Source organism: Sander lucioperca, chromosome 11 (genome assembly GCF_008315115.2).
Source record: "Sander lucioperca isolate FBNREF2018 chromosome 11, SLUC_FBN_1.2, whole genome shotgun sequence".
In the NCBI taxonomy this organism is placed as follows: domain Eukaryota; kingdom Metazoa; phylum Chordata; class Actinopteri; order Perciformes; family Percidae; genus Sander; species Sander lucioperca.
Window position 1 is genome coordinate 22,279,466 of NC_050183.1, and position 16,124 is coordinate 22,295,589.

Below are 16,124 nucleotides of genomic sequence, written 5' to 3' on the forward strand. Positions count from 1 at the left end.
CTCCTTTTAATTCCCTTGTATCTGCCTGTGTGCGTGCGTGTGCATGTGTGTGTGCGTGTGCAGTTGCAGAGCATTGGCTATGTAGACAGGTTAGACGTGAAAAGTTCTGCTGTTGTTCGCCACTGGGTGCATGATCCATCTGCGTAAATGTGTCATTTCTACGTGAGTCTATATGACGGTGTATAAATGTGCTTGTATATGTATTTCTGTAATTCAGCCAAGCATTGCCGATGTTTTTCCTTCCTCACCACAGCTCCCAGGTTGCCTCCCTTGGCATCCTGAATAGCCAACACAAATCCTGCATCCAGTTAATCATGTCATGTCATAAAGATTAATGCTTTGCTGTGCTGTGTTACGCTATGGCATTACTCTACTCAGTAATAATATTTTATATTAGTAATAGTCACGAGTGTATTTGGAATATTTCTGTTACCAGATCGTCATTTATGTGTCTGAAGTAGATACCTGTTGCCCTGATCATATGCAAAATTGTCCATAAAGTAACATAACACAGGACAAAGACCATACGTCAACCCACATTTGACCGATTTCTTCCAGACTGCTGTTACTGGTTAAATCCAGGTTATTGGTGTGAGCACCAGGGTCAGCAAGACTAGGCTCCCCTTAGTTTAGTTAAAAACCAGTATCATGTGTAGCTTAAGCCTCTCTGCAGAGCGACCCTTGCCTCTATTAATCAGTGCTTGTAACTGCCCTAAGAATACATGAAGTAGAACAAAACGCCCGGGCTATTAGACCTTATAACAGTGGCCAGACATGATCTCACATCGTGCTCAGGAACCCGAGAAGGAGACCACCCCGGGAACATTTTTTTCATCCCTGTCCTTTCTCTTTTTTATCTCTTTCCCCATCTCTCCAATCTGTTCCTCTGTTAGTTAGTTTTTTCTGCGGCCCCCTCACTTTCACCTGCCTGAGACATACACACATTATATTCGTTTAGGCAGTATCCTTATTTTTCTTTCTCTTCTTCCTCAATACCTTTATATTCCTTCCTTAACATAGTTTTGATTCTCACCGCCTTCCAATTTTAAGGATTAAAAAAAGTGAAAATGATTGTTCAGAGAAGTGATTGAGTTAGTACAGCGCTGTTTTTATGGCACATATTCGAGAACGCAGTGTCTTATTTTCTTATGGTGACTTTAGTGTGGCTTTTGTCTACTGAACATATATAATGATGCTTGTTAACTGCAAGTAAAAGCCTTACAGATTAGTCCACAGCATAGGAATGTGAAGATAATCCAGGATAGTTTGTACAGACAGTGCAGGCGCCCCATCTGAACATCCCTTCACTTGGCTGAGAGAGCGGGGCTTATTTGGCAGGAAGCGTATATCAAAGTTTTGAATTTATTGGCCCTGTGTGACGAGACCTTCTGCACTGACTGTCTCTGTTTCTCTTTCCCTGCCTTTTCTTTGACCCCCGGCTTAGAGTTTATCAGTCTCCTTTCTTTCACACACTTTTTTTTTAATCCTTTGGACATCTGTAAGGGGTCAGTATGAAGTTTTGGCCTTGGCAGGGTGTACCACAAGGGTGTGACTGGGACTTGTGGTGCCAGAGGCTGCTGGCAGGCTGGCATTGGGCCCTGAGGTGGCTGAAGCCCAGTCCAATCCAGAGGTTAAGTGTTTGCGAGGCTCTTGCTTAGTTTCCACTGCTGCGCTGCCTGTTTGCTTTATTTATGTTGTTTGTCATCTCAGTTTAAGCTGTTGGTTCTGAAAGGTTTTATTTTGTAATAATAAACTCCAGCTGACACAGGAATACAGAGGGGATTGATTCCCAGCGTGTTTTGAAATTGAGCATTTTTTCCTTCCCCAAATGTTTCAGTAAGATTTTAAAGTGTCACACACAAGTGAAATACACGAAAGCAACGTGTCAGTATCCATTCCTAACTAAAGGATATCCATTGTAAACCTGCACGTGGCCCAACTATAGGTCTCAACTGATAATTGAAAGGAATGTATAGTACACATTAGCCAACCATGATTTGCAGCAGAGGTTCTTTTTTAGTTCTTTATGAACTCCCTCACCCTGATCCCCGCAGTAATTTACTAGCATTCTTGACATGAAGTTGGTCATATGAAATGAGCACAGTACTTAATTTGGATCTCAACTAAATGGCCTTAGTCCCCAGTTATTCACAAAATTACCAAATTATCAATGACGTTAATGGCTACACAGTGTATGATGGTTTAACTACGATCATCCTTTGGCTTTAGTCTCTTTCATGTTGTGAGAACACAAACACCCTCATTTATGGACCTTTTTGATATGGAGCAACATTCAAACCCCCTATAAAAACAGAGTTTTCTCATTATCTTGCATTCCTGTGTCGAACTTATTTGACCGCAGTGTGTGAGGTTTTGTTTTCGTCCTCTTTCACTGCCTAGATTTTATCGGCTAAATGGAGGCGCTCAGGTATGCAGCTTTGATCTGTCCTTGGAAAGTTTTCACATTGGCTCCACTTTAACAGCCAGTTGCTATTCCCATAATGCACTGCTGGCTTGGCGCTACTGCCGCTACATACCGTATGTGTTGTATGTGCTGCTTTCAGGCTAAACTCAAAAAAGTCGAAAGAAAATTAGTTTGATATCCCATTAGAGCCTTATACGGTATATTCCAATATATACTGCTTACAAAGTTAAGTACACTTTCATTAAAAAATAGGAATGCCGCCATCAAGAACTGAGTGTTTCATTAAGTTTTAGTATTTCTAATTAGTCAAGTATGATCAGTGCATGGTTGATGTGGCCTGCAGCCTTGTTTTAATGACTGCTTTAACATCCAAGGGCCTTGTGTGGGGGTAATGACATGCACCCTACATGTATGCCTCTTACCACAGTCACTCTATATAGGCTCTCAAAGGCACACACACACACTAAGATGTTGTGCTAAGATAAGAAAGCTGGATCGTCAGACAGAGCTGTCACAGTGTTACCACTACTTCTTAACTCTGAGCATTGTGTTTATGTCAGAACTTCAGACAATTTTGGGCACAATGTCCCTCTTTATGCCTGCACTCTCCATTCAACCCTCAATTTACATGGTTTGATGGTGAGTGCCCACAACATTCATTGTTTCTTAACTCCCAAAGAGAGAGCGAGAGGGGGGCGGAAACCTAATTTACTCTCACTAAGCTGCTAGCTTATGTCTCTCATTTGAGTCACAATGCCTTATTTTCAGACTGCAAACCACAACTCAGATGGTTCATTACCATCCTTTGTGCTACAGGAGGGCTAAATGGGGTAACACTAGACATGAAGTACGTTTGATTTCACAGACAAGAAGGTAAAACATCTACAGCGTCCGTACTGGCTTTAGTTGTTATCAAACCACTGCACTGCTATCTTTCTCTTCTCTCTACTGCTCTCATCTGACCCTGTCCCACTCTCCCTCAGTTTTCGCCTCTCCTCCCTTCTCTCCTCCACCCTCCATTCCATCCCATTTTTTTCTCACATGTGGAACGCATTATATCCTGTCTGGTGGAGAGGGAGGGCAAACATCCCAGGCTGAGACTGAGAGCCTCTCGGGTAGGTGTAGGGGGTGGTGGGGGGCTGTTAGGATCCGCATGGTGGTGACTCTCTCTCTCTGTTGGCCCCGATGCTGTTTGGACAAAAGAGGGTCTTGTTATTTCAGAACCTCAGCACCCGATAGCTGACAGGCTTTACCCTCCCACCGCATTGGGCTCGACGAGACCCTGGTGGAATGAGTGAGAGGGAGATAAAGAAAGTCCATTTAGAGGTCTTTGCACTCTATAGTACATTTGGCGTGAATAATATCTAAAGCATCTGTAGCTGTGAGTTTAAACCACTTTGTGTAGGTCTGTCTTTCTGCCTCATTAGGCAGTTGATTACAGTTGGTAACGTGCAGCAGTGCTATGACTTGTTTTATGGCTGTAAATTAAAGACAGATTGGGATTTTGATGTGTTTTTTTGGATGAGTTGCAGGATCTGTTTTGTTAAACCTTTTGGGTTTTTTTCAGGCTTTAGCTCAATTTAGTAAAATATGTCTGCTTTTTGGTGATTGTAATCATTTGTGGTATTGATAAGAAAAACAAAATCAATAACATTTGACAGTTCCTGATTCTCAAATTTATTTATTTATTTATTTTTTTTTAAATATGTTTATTGATTTTCAAGAAAAAGAATAAAGACAGAAGAGAGAGGGGGAAAAAAAAAACCTAACAAAGAACACAACATACAGAACACAGCACATCTTGGATTATAACAATATTTCAAATGTGACAATTTGCTGCTTTTCTTGTTCTTACATTATAGTAAAATGTTAAAATACATGTAATGACGTCGCTGGTGTTGTAGGATGTTTTGGTGGCCATATTTCACTGTTTTCTGATCTTTTTAAAGACTAAATAATTAATGAAAGTAATCTATAATGAAAGTAATAGTTAGTTGCAGCCCTAATACAAAACAACAAGAGCAAACAGGTACCAAAAACCATACTTCCATTATCCATTCATTGCCATTTTTTTTAATTTCTTTTTATTGAGCTACATAGTATTGTACAGACAGTGAATTAGTCAAGTCAGTGCTCATTCATTTTTCTTTTTTTTAGAACAGTGAAAGTAAAATTACAACTATTAATCTGTATACATAAAACATTCGTTACAGAAAAACACAATTAAAGCATACAATGTAAAATCGGAGAAGAACTACTAAAGAACGAAGGTAGAGATAAAAAATAAAAGAAAAGAAAAAATGCATAGTGCATATAAGAGAGTTTCGTTCCTCTATACCCTACCCAATCCCAGTCTGTCGTTTCTACTCATCTAACTCACTCGGAAGGTATAGTAAAACAGTGCATATATGTATTTTATAACTTTCATTGTGACAGGTAAGAAACTAAGGGTTGCCAGGTCTTAATATATTGTGCTAAGTTGTCCTTCATTACATATATTATCCTTTCCAGATGTAGTGTATTAGACAGGTCTTGGAGCCACATCTTATGTGTAGGGACTACTGTCCCTTTCCATGACATCAAAATCAATTTTGTCGCTGTAATGAGACAGTAGGAGAGGAATTGCTGTTGGAACGTGGTCAATTTTCTCAACGTTTCAGATGTTCCACGGACAATCAGTAGAGGCTCTGGTTCTAATGGAGTATTGGTGATTTCTGAGAAGGTTTTAAAGATTTGAGTCCAGAAGGGAGTTATTTTGGGACATGATACAAAACTGTGAAAGAGGGTTGCTTCTGAGGTCAGACATTTATCGCACATGGGCGAGACGTTTTGATAAATGGTGTGTGCCATTGAATTTTTGTTAGTGTGTTTTGGGAATTGTGCTCATATCTGTATCAAAGGCGGGGTCCTTGAATTATGGTTTAAACCATCAAGGAATGTTTCTGAAAACGGGTCTCTTTCCTTGTTGCCTTTTCTGGCAGCTTTATACATGTATATCGCTGAAGATACTGACCAATATATTGTAGCTCTTAGTTAAGTTAAATAAATACTGTTACTGCTCTTGTTTAAATGGCATGCCTCATCAAGAAGGCGTGAAATCGTTTTGGGTGATGTCCGAGAAATAGAATAAGGGACTCTGGTGGAAAATGTTTTAAAACGTGCCTTTTTTTTTTTTGAGTTGCTCTGCATTGAAAAGTCATCACATGTGGTCAGTGTGACACATTTGTCCAAGGCCTTGGACTTGGATGTTGAAAAGGTTCCCAGTCTTCACTTCATGTCCCAAAGTGGATACCATGACAGCAGGCTATAACCACCACCACACCCTTAGCGCTTGGAACAGGACCCACTCAATTGCAATGTGCTTAGTTATATCTTTAAAACATTTTCAAGATTTTCAGTCAATTCCCATATCTGGCAGTACTTTCTTCCAAAATGCCCATTGATTACATTGGAAAGCCGCACGTGTGTCTACATCACAATTTCATATTACTACATCAGATTCTGAATGCTTACGGAAGATCCAATTATTTTACTTTCTTTCTCAGTGTTACTGTGACTGAAATCAGAATAGTAGTAGCTCAGCAGTAGTAGAATGAGAAGGAGGTATGAAAGTGGGGGATTTGCGATTGACATCAGGCGTGAAAGTGTGATCATTCAGTGCTTCTGTAAAGCAGTGCAGCCTGGGATTTAGACTTTGCTTTTAAAAGAACATTGGACTGTTTTCTCCATTACAGCTTGAAGTCACATTGCCACATTTTTACGAAGATATAAAAGCTAAGAATCATTTCTGCATGTGGCAGCAATCCTCCCTATTTTGCATGTGCACATGAACGTCCACAAGCTCCCAAAGACACGTAAAGAAGATTTAAAATGGAGCACAGTAAATTAGCTAACCGTGGTGCTCCAAGCCTTTGACTAGCAGGCTGCATGCAAACATGCGCTCTCCACACTAACACAATGTGTGGGCCAGGGCTTTTGGAGCCCTTGCCTCAGGTTGTCCATTCGTTAGATTCAAGCAAATTAAATTGACCCACAGAACCCTCTAAATGAAGCAGCAAGCAGTTGGCAGACACTGACAGCCTGACATTTAATTAGCTCCAGAACCTGCTCCACTGGGTTGAAATAGAGATGCACTTAATTAGCAAGGGTTTGGTTTCTCTATGGCCATTATAAGGTGCTTTCCGACCGGATAGTACTTGTACTTTTTAGAGGAAAAGTACACTTCTATGCAGTTCTAAGAACTACTCTCCCCCAAAATCTTTTTTTCCGTTTACATTCCCACTGGCCAAGTGGCCATAGGGACTGGTAGGAGGGGTAAGGGAGTGATGCAAGCACGGCAACGGTCTTTATAGCATCGTCACTAGACCTTAGCGTCACATACAACAACAACAAATGATGCTAATACTTGCACTTTTTTCTATATTAAATGCACGTCCATTCTCGTAGTAATTCATGTTTTGCTCAACACAGACGGGGCTTTATTATACTCGGAACAGACCCCGCCTCTGCCTGCTGCGCTGTGTGTGTGTGTGTGTGTGTGTGTGTGTGTGTGTGTGTGTGTGTGTGTGTGACGGCCGGCAAGCTGCAGGACACGCTTGTGGAGTTTAACTCCGAAAAGACAGTTAACCACAGGGTCCCGTTAATCTTATGGTGGACATGTGTTGTGATATTTAAACAAACGAACCGTCAACGGCAAAATAAAAGCCTCTTATTTACGAGAGCGGTCTGAGAGACCTCCAGCTTACAGTGAGGTGTCTAAGCAAGAGTGGCCGAGCGACGAGCTAGAAGCCGGGGCAGGCACTTGCTGGCTGTCGCCTCACTTGATGGAGCTTCTGAACTCCGAAAACTTTGAAGCAAATTGTCAATTCGACATCAATTTTCGCAAGACTGCCTATATTCGAAATCGAAACAGTTAATTTCTCACCTAAAACGTTGTCAGAAGTGAATTTAATGATGAATAAGATGGTGAAAATTGTTAAAAATGTCCCATTGTTGGTTGTTGCTCTGTTTGCAAGTTTCCGAGTTGGCAGTGGGCGTGACTTATAAGTTCGACCAATCAAGTACACCTAGGAAAAGGGAAAAGACCCTGCTCTGAAGTAGGAGCTAAAAAAGTACGCTACTGAAGCCAGAGGAACTTAAAAATCCCCAAATTTTTCCTGACGGAACACGACGAAAAAAGTGTTCTAGGAACGTTTAGTTCTAAGAACTGCAAAAATCCCTCCGGTCGGAAAGCCCCTATAGTGACATTTAGAGACCCACATTGGACAGGTCTCCTCCTGTAACTTCCTATAACCCCTCCTTCGTTCTTTTCATCTTTTTTATGGTGCCATTGTCATCTTGATGAGTTTAGATTCATTCCATTCAAGGTATTGCTTTGGAAATCTGTGCAGGATTGTGCAAACAAACTCTGGTGAGACAAGACAAAATATGGATTCCCTTATATTTTCCCTAATATTTGGTTGGGTGACACTTTAAAGGATGCATTTACCCCTTTTTAAAACGCTCTTTTCCCATCATTTATAGACGCATACAAAACAACTTCACCAAGAGCTTCAGTTTTAAGAAACTTAAATCTACATTGATTCTTTTTCGCAACTTGGTTTTGTTCAGGCCTGGTGATTAATCTCCTTTTATAATCACGTCAGCATGTCGAAATATTGCCATTATCACAGTATGAATTCTTTCATATCATATGATATAAACAATTGCACCGGTATTATCGTGACCAGTATGATATAGCACACCCCTATGTCCCACTAATTAAAAGAGAATCACAAGCCTGGCTTTTATCAACTCAACTTCCTGCTGGCATGACTGTAGCTAGGAGAAATACTGTTTAAGCTCGGTGAAAAGATTCCACAGAACCAAAAATTGCATGTTATCTGGTTTCTAACTGAGCTGTGGTTGTGTTGTGCATAGTTATAATTGATAGGAAACACAGTCAATCCTTTTTTGAAGCATTTCTGAGTTTTCTAGGTTAGTTCACCAGGTTCCTCCCCATAGACAAATGAATGAATACAAATGCTATTTTCTTCTCTTGCTCTGGTCTGTGTTGTGGAGCTTTAAACTGCAGGTGCAATTATTTCAGACTTTTATTGTTGTATTGCAAAAATACAGAAACGGTGTGCGCTCTCTCTCTCTCTCTCTCTCTCTCTCTCTCTCTCTCTCTCTCTCTCTCTCTCTCCCCAGCTCTCTTTTACACTCCCAGGTGCCAGTTACCTGACTCTGCTTTGTAGTGTTCAGGAAAAAATCGAGATGGGAGGGCGACGTTCAGGATGGAGACATGGCAAAGGGTCTTGGAAAAAAGTTTTAAAAAAAAACACATGCATGCACATCAGAGGCGAAGCTCTGATGCCGCATCCCCAGCTCCAGCTCTTTGTAGTGCAATGAGCAGAGAGTTGGCTGGGGGAGGGAGGGAGAGAGGAAAAGCCAAGGGGGGGAGGGGGGGGGGTAAAGCACTGAAGGAAGGAGGGAGGCTGAGCTGAGCTGTATACCAGCAACATGGAGTAGGCAGCAGTTACTCTCCTTTGGGCTTTAGGCTTTTATCTGTCAGTTGTATGGAAACTAATCGTTCAGACTCTACAGCTCCAAAACATCTACACTGCAGCCTAATGTGTGAATGTGAAATGTGTGTGTATGTGTGTAAGACGTTTACAGACATTTTCTACAATGAGAAGCCTGTAGTGACAGTTAAGCAGTCGATGAGCTACACATACATGCACCAGGCCTGGGCATAGCCCTCATTCACAGTCTGCGCATTGGCACACCATCACTTTGACTTGCTCACACACACATTCGTGGTATGCCCATGCTCCCATTTTTGCCCTCTGGTCTGTTCAGAGATAAACCGTGGATCAGTGATCAGCAAGCCCTGAAGACAGGATTTGTGTGTGTGTGCGTGTGCGTGTGCGTGTGTGCGCGCGCTAGTTCAATTCCAAATTAGGGTGGCTTACGGCTCCACTCTGGCCTTTGAAGATGGGGGGAATTGCTAATAGATGTGTTCTCAATTCAGCCCAGTTGGCCTTCTCTTTCCTACTTCCTTTTTTTCTTTCCTTACTCGCTCTTGCCTTTACCTCTCCACAGTCTGCTTCATTTTTCTCTTCTCTTTTACCCTGTATCACTGTGCCTGTTTCCATGTATTTTCACCTAAAAACATACACAAGTGACTCTCAAAGTCTCTTCTTCTTTGGGCTGGTATTTTCGGTCATCTCTCTGGATTTTAAGTCTCTGCCTCGTACCGAACAGAAGAGTCTCTTTAAAAGAGAAGAGCCCCTTGGGGTAGTTTATAGCATCGCAAAGAGAGCCTGACAGAAGAGCTAAAGAGGCAGGCCCAATTAAATGGATGCCATATTTTTGGAGAGTTCCCATGGTTTAGCTGCTATAACAGGGTGCAAAGAGAATTGGGGGGCCAAGAAAGAGAAACAAAATGATAAAGGGGAGAGGTCGTTTTTGTGGGACTCTACACATCAACAGTGCAATCTAACAGCATGTACTAAAGCAGGATTGCAGGAGTTTTCTTGTGATGTGTAATCTGCTCAATCTTAATCTCTTATTTTCCTATAATTGAGAGGGGAGCAGGTTAAGTTATATGTCTGGACAAAGCTGGGAAAGAGTTTAAATGATACGTCTTCTAATACACGCAACACAATAAGACTGCAGCAACAACTACCAACCCTGTATCATTATAACAAATATACTACAACACATGTTGTGTTATTCATCTCTGTAACTCGCAGTTTGAGCTTCCACTGAGGTTTAGTCATTCATGTGAACCACTGGTCCGTGGTTAGGATTAACCTTAAGGTGGATGGATTTAAAACTGGCTTAATGACACAAAGGCTGGTGCTGATCAATGGACAGGAGTTTGGATGCATTTCTTGTGAGATTAGTGTTGAGAAAGCTGCCTATTTGGATCCAGTTAAATGTTTTATTTAAAAGGGGCCCTGCAGAGTTTTCTTGTAAACAAACAAAAGTTATGTATACATTCAGTGTCACCAAAACGCATTGTGTGTATCCTTGAGGTCTAACAAACGTGGACTGTATTTCCTTCCTCATAAAACATTTACCAAAGCTGATTTTATTTATTTTAAATCCAGCATTGTTTACTGGCTTGCAGTCTTCTTCCTCCCTGCCTCTGTTGACCCATTGCAGCATATCTTTACACGTTACCGCCACCTGTGGATTAGTGGAATAGTGTAAAAAAAAAAAAAATTGGTAGGACTGTGTATAGTGTCCCTGTTACCAGCGGTGGCGGACTTGTTGGACCGTGCAAACACAGCGTCCCTCTTTCATTCCTTCAACCAGCTTCTTGAAAAGGTTGGTGTAGCGATGTTTGTCAAAAACCTGTTGATATCCAAGTCTTTGATAATGTTTAAAAGTTGCTGTGTTTCTCCTTCTTATCCGGTCTGCAGCCTTGCAAACTGTTGGCTGGTTGGTTTGTGTACAGCAACCATAGCAACGCACAGAGCTGACCATAAGCAGTAAACAGGCAAGAGGCCATAAATTGGGCTTAAACTGCAGTAAAACCCCCGACTTTTAGAATGCCTCTAAAAGCCGAATAATATCGGAATATCCCACGTCTTAATCGGAAAATGCTATATTCGGAAAAAGGCCTTATTCCGAATATTCAACCGGAATATGCTGTTTACATGACCTGGATCAAATTCGGAATATTGTCATATTTGGAATAAAAGTGGAATATTGGTGTGCATGTACACATATTCAGAGTGTTGGATATCCACTGCATAATTTAAGTGTGGATTTTCCTCATCTTCTTGTATCTCTCATATGTATTTTTTCTATACTGCCCAGTCCTACCTGGAGGCAGTAAGGTGTATAGGGAAGTCTGAGTACACCACTGCCACTGTACAGTTGTGTGTGTGCCTCTATACTGGTGTGAATGTGTCTGTGTACATTTCAGTGTTTGATTATGGCTCAGGGGAGGCCACAGGCTCATGGTGGCCCAGGCAGCCTCAGGCCTCTCGGGTTTCAGAGCTGAGCATTCCTCCCTGGCTGCTCCATAGCTGTGAAAACCGCAAAGCAGCTCCAACAACAAACACTCGAGGCATTGGGAGAAAGACAGCTAACCTGTGACTAATCAACAACAGGAGTTTTCTCTTGCTTCAGGATTTGTTCCCAATTTTTCAGAATTGCTGGCTTAATGGAAACTAAGTGTTTCTCGATTCCAGTGCCTATTTCTCCCCCCACTTTTCTTCTCTTTTGTTAGTGTAGTGTTTTGAGAGCACATGACTCCTGTTTAGAAGTGACAGCTCTGTTTGTGTGTCCTTGTTCGTGTTTATTTGGTAGTTCTACATCTTTGGACCTTCTCGTCTTTCCACTAAGATGGGTGTGGAACAGTAGACTGTCTGAGCTTGGTTTTGCACTTTGTAAATAACTCGGTAGTGAAATATGCAGCTGTGTGTGTAGTGATAACCTAATAAAACGTTTTTTATAGCTCTTCTCTGTTAGTCTCATGCCTCTGTAAAATAAAAGGAATATGCTCACAAACAGTCACGACAGCGGACTCCATTTAGACGAGCGGGATTAAAACTGAGCACAATGTTAACGCTTGTGTTGTCTTCTTATTGACCACGAACTTGTTGTCCTTCTGGGTCAAAATTGAATTTTTTTTTGTATTCATAGTCAATAAACCTAATTTCTATGACATACCTAATTTTTGAGTTAAAAAAGCAGAAATTCTGAATTATTTTGACTAATAGTTAAGATCAGAAACATTAACATTTAAAAATGTTTTTAATGCTATAAAATTGAATAACACACACAAAATTCAATGAAAGTAATCATTAATTTTACCTGCAAAGAATGTTAGATGGGTTCCATACAACGTATATCTGTGCATCCATGTTATTTCTGGGCAATTTGGTTGAAAGAAACCAATTTTTCTGATATTAAAAACTGAAAGTGGGTCAAATTTGACCCGAGGAAAACGCAAGGGTTAACGTTTTGTTGAAGACAGATTGACAATTAGCACCGTTCGTTTATAGGCCACATTAGACGTAATAGAATTTTCAGGACTACCATTAACTGCCATAATTATGGCCCAGAAGAGGCATTGTAAGGAGATCTTGCAGCATAGCTGCATCTGTTTATTTGCATCTTTGTATCTCTGTGGATTTGTTTGATTGTCAACTGTTTTACAAAAGAAATCTATTAATTAAATATGTTTTGTTTTCCAGCCAAAAATGTAAATATTTGAATGGTTTCAGCTTCTCAAATGTCAAACTTTGCTGCTACTCCTTGTTTTACATTATAGCAACTTGAATATCTCTGGGTTTTGTAGTGTCAGTGAGACCAAAGAGCATACAATTGTGAGTTCTGATGTTTTATAGACCAAAGGATTGATCTATTAATGGAGGAAATAATTATCATATTAATGGATTAATGGTCCTACTTTCATGATGGTGCCATTAAGTTACATTTCTTTACAAGAGTCGGTGGAAGAAATATATTTTTAAGGCATCCTAGTATAAATCATACAAATCTTTTGATATTTTGAAGGCTACATTATCCTGAAGGAACTTCTCCCCTTTCACTTTAACTGTGAAAACCAATAAAACTTTGTTTTGTTCCTTGTAAAGGTGTAGCTACAGCTAGGCAATAACAGTCTGTAGTGGCTCCAGTTTAGTTGGATGTGGTCCATTCTGGGTAATTGGTGTCCTCTGGAATGTATCTAACAAAAGGTGTGGACAGGCAGCAGGAAATGGTTGCAGTGTGGAACCAGGTAATTTAAGGCTGTGTTTGCAGTGGGGTGGCTTACAGTGAAACAACTGCCTACCTGCTGCCTCAACACAAACATTAGTTTGTAGCTGCCACATAGCACTTGTGTGTGTGTGTGTGTGTGTGTGTGTGTGTGTGTGTGTGTGTGTATGTGTGTGTCAAAGAGAGAAACGGTTTAGCTGATGGGACCCAGGAGACCATCTAAAAAAATGTGTGTGTGTGTTATTCAGGCAGCTCTTAAAATGTGTTTCTGAAGCTCTCTTAGTGTGTGTTAAGGCTGAGGTCACACCAGGACTAATTTTCTCCATGCCTAATGTAGTGCCCCGCTTCCTATTCACTTAACAATATAAACCAGGGACTATTAAAATGTTTCAGTCTGGAAGGTGAATGGGAAAATTCAACATCACGTTGTGATTCGGCGCTCATAAAAACCTTCATTTTGTGTTATGGCTGACCTCCAGATTCAGACAGGTGACGCATTTTGCTACCAGACCTAGAAACTGATGTAAATGACAGAACATTACTGTCTGGGTCTGTGGGTTGGTTGTTTTGGCAGTTTATCATTCTCTCTGGACCAGTAATAAAAAGGCTCCAGATGCAACTGTCTGAGCAGAGAAAAGCATCAGTACTGATGTCTGCCTCACTCTGGATCTACAATCAAGACTATGTAACTACGTCAGTTTGGTAGTTGTTCATTAATTACCCGTAGTCTCACCATATTTTGTTAGGCACTATCATAATACTTCACAACTCACAACACTGGGGACCTGTGAATACATCACCAAGCAATCATTTAGATTGTCTTGTGTGTTATTACATGATGTAGTAAATTATATATTTGATTTCTTAAAAAACTGCCTCACTGCATTTAGACTTGCCATAGCTGGAGAATCACAAGTGTAACTGATTTAACATTAGCAAGCCAAAATACAAAGGTCCTGAAACGCCTGAATGTAGCAGTCATTAATGGTATTAGTTAATGTTATTAATTACACCTGTGCTTAACAAATCAAAATGTCATTTTCATTAGAAAGGACTATCAACTCAGTTTTTGTTTTTGTTTGTTTTTGCGCATTTAGGAGGAGGGTCTGGGTCTAGCATTCCGGGATGGGAGAAAAACGTGCTCTGGTTTATTGGCATTTCTTGAAACTAGAGATGAGCCGATACCAGTTTCGGTATCGGCTCCGATACTGCCTAAAACGCTGGTATCGGGAAGTACTGGAGTTTATGCACCGATCCGATACCACATAATAAAGCCCTAAAGAAAATCTACGTTTAAGTAGTTTATTTATGTTCTTTTTCCGTTATAACTGACTGTCAAACTGCATAATAAATGAAAGTTCTGTGGCATTCATTGTTTGCGTTTGTTCATGTTTCACAAAGAGTTTAACCTGAGCCAGACCGACAACAAAGATAGAAGTAATATCACATCCATACAGGGATAGTAGTACACAGTTGTTAAAACATAATAAAATATATGACACACTGGTATCGGATTGGTACTCAGTATCGGCCGATACGCAAGTTCAGGTATCAGAATCGGTATCGGGAAGCCAAAAATGGTATTGGGCCATCTCTACTTGAAACCAATTACAATCGTCATAGGCGGTGCTAAGCGCAGGACGGAGGTACGGTGCCGCTGCAAAATAGCCTTAGGGAAGGAATTTGTTTTGGTAAAATAGTTGTGCGAGCTAGCTGTCTCAATTTACCCTGCAGAGATCTGAGGAGCAGTTAACCATACTCCTCATAAATCCACTGAGGTTTAAAATTCCAACACAAATAAAGCGGAAGGAAACTGACATCGGCGAAAATACATGCATCCAGCAGAATTTCCTGCGGCACCGGAGCAATCCCGGAAGTGGAACGTCAAGGATGTAGACTAATCCAGCAGTAACTTTGGATGAGTTGTTTGAACTCTGGATTTTCTCCATAGAGTAACAGTGCTGGTTTAGTAAAACTAGCTGGACTTTCTGCAGATTCTTGAAGATATTTAGCCTCTCGGGCTAAAAATGTCTTCACTTCAGTCCAGTTGCCTATAGTCTCACTTTGCCAGACCCTCCTCCCAAGTGTGCTGGAGGAGAGTCTGGCTACTCCACATAGCATTCAGGAATGGGAGGAAAACGTGCTCTGGTTTATTGGCATTTCTTTAAACCAGTCACAATCGTCTTGGGCGGTGCTAAGCACCGGAGAAAAGCCGCGGTGCCGCTGCAAAATAGGCTCGGAAGGAACTTGTTTTGGTAGAACGTGTACGTTCAAAAGTTGTTTTAGTCATGCAACAGAAAACTCAGATTGGACAGATAGTCTAGCTAGCTGTCTGGATTTACCCTGCAGAGATCTGAGAAAAGGTTAACCATAGTCCTCATAAATCGACCGGAGTTTAAAATGCCAACAGAAAGGAAGCCCAAGGCAACAGATATCCGGCCTAAATGAGTGAAATCCAGCGGATTTTCCGGCGGCAACAGAGTAATCCCGGAAGTGGAATGTCGAGGATATTGCCTATGGCTTAATGGTGCACTTCTAGATCCACTGTGACCTGGATGATCACCGATTTATCTAAATCAAAAAGGTACTGCTGAAATTGAGGATGTTCAGTTACTGAGCAGTTGTTTGCACTGAATATAGACTACCTTGTATGGTTCTACTTTAACCTGTTAAGGAGTTTTTTTGTTGTTTCTTCACTACTTAAAGGAATCATGTCTCAAGTTTAAACCTGAAAATGTCCTTTATTTGCACATTTAACGTTAACGTTTAACAAGGTAGTACAATTCAGGTGGTGTGGTTGCAGTGGCACCACTGAAGACAAAACTTTTACTTGATACTTGATAAATAAATGAATGACTGCATGAATGAATGAATGGATTTTCTGAAAAGTCTACTACTTTTTTAAGCCAAACATCAGATACATCAGTGTATGGAATATTGTTGCAACACAAATTATTAAAAACAAAAGCTTCAAGAAAAT

The 16,124-nt window shown here is 40.8% G+C and overlaps 1 protein-coding gene across 2 annotated transcripts in view; it reads left to right on the forward strand.

The window, feature by feature from the left end:
* The window catches only part of cachd1 (cache domain containing 1), a 102,786-nt gene that overhangs the window by 24,717 nt on the left and 61,945 nt on the right, over positions 1 to 16,124 (forward strand). The window lies entirely within an intron of this gene.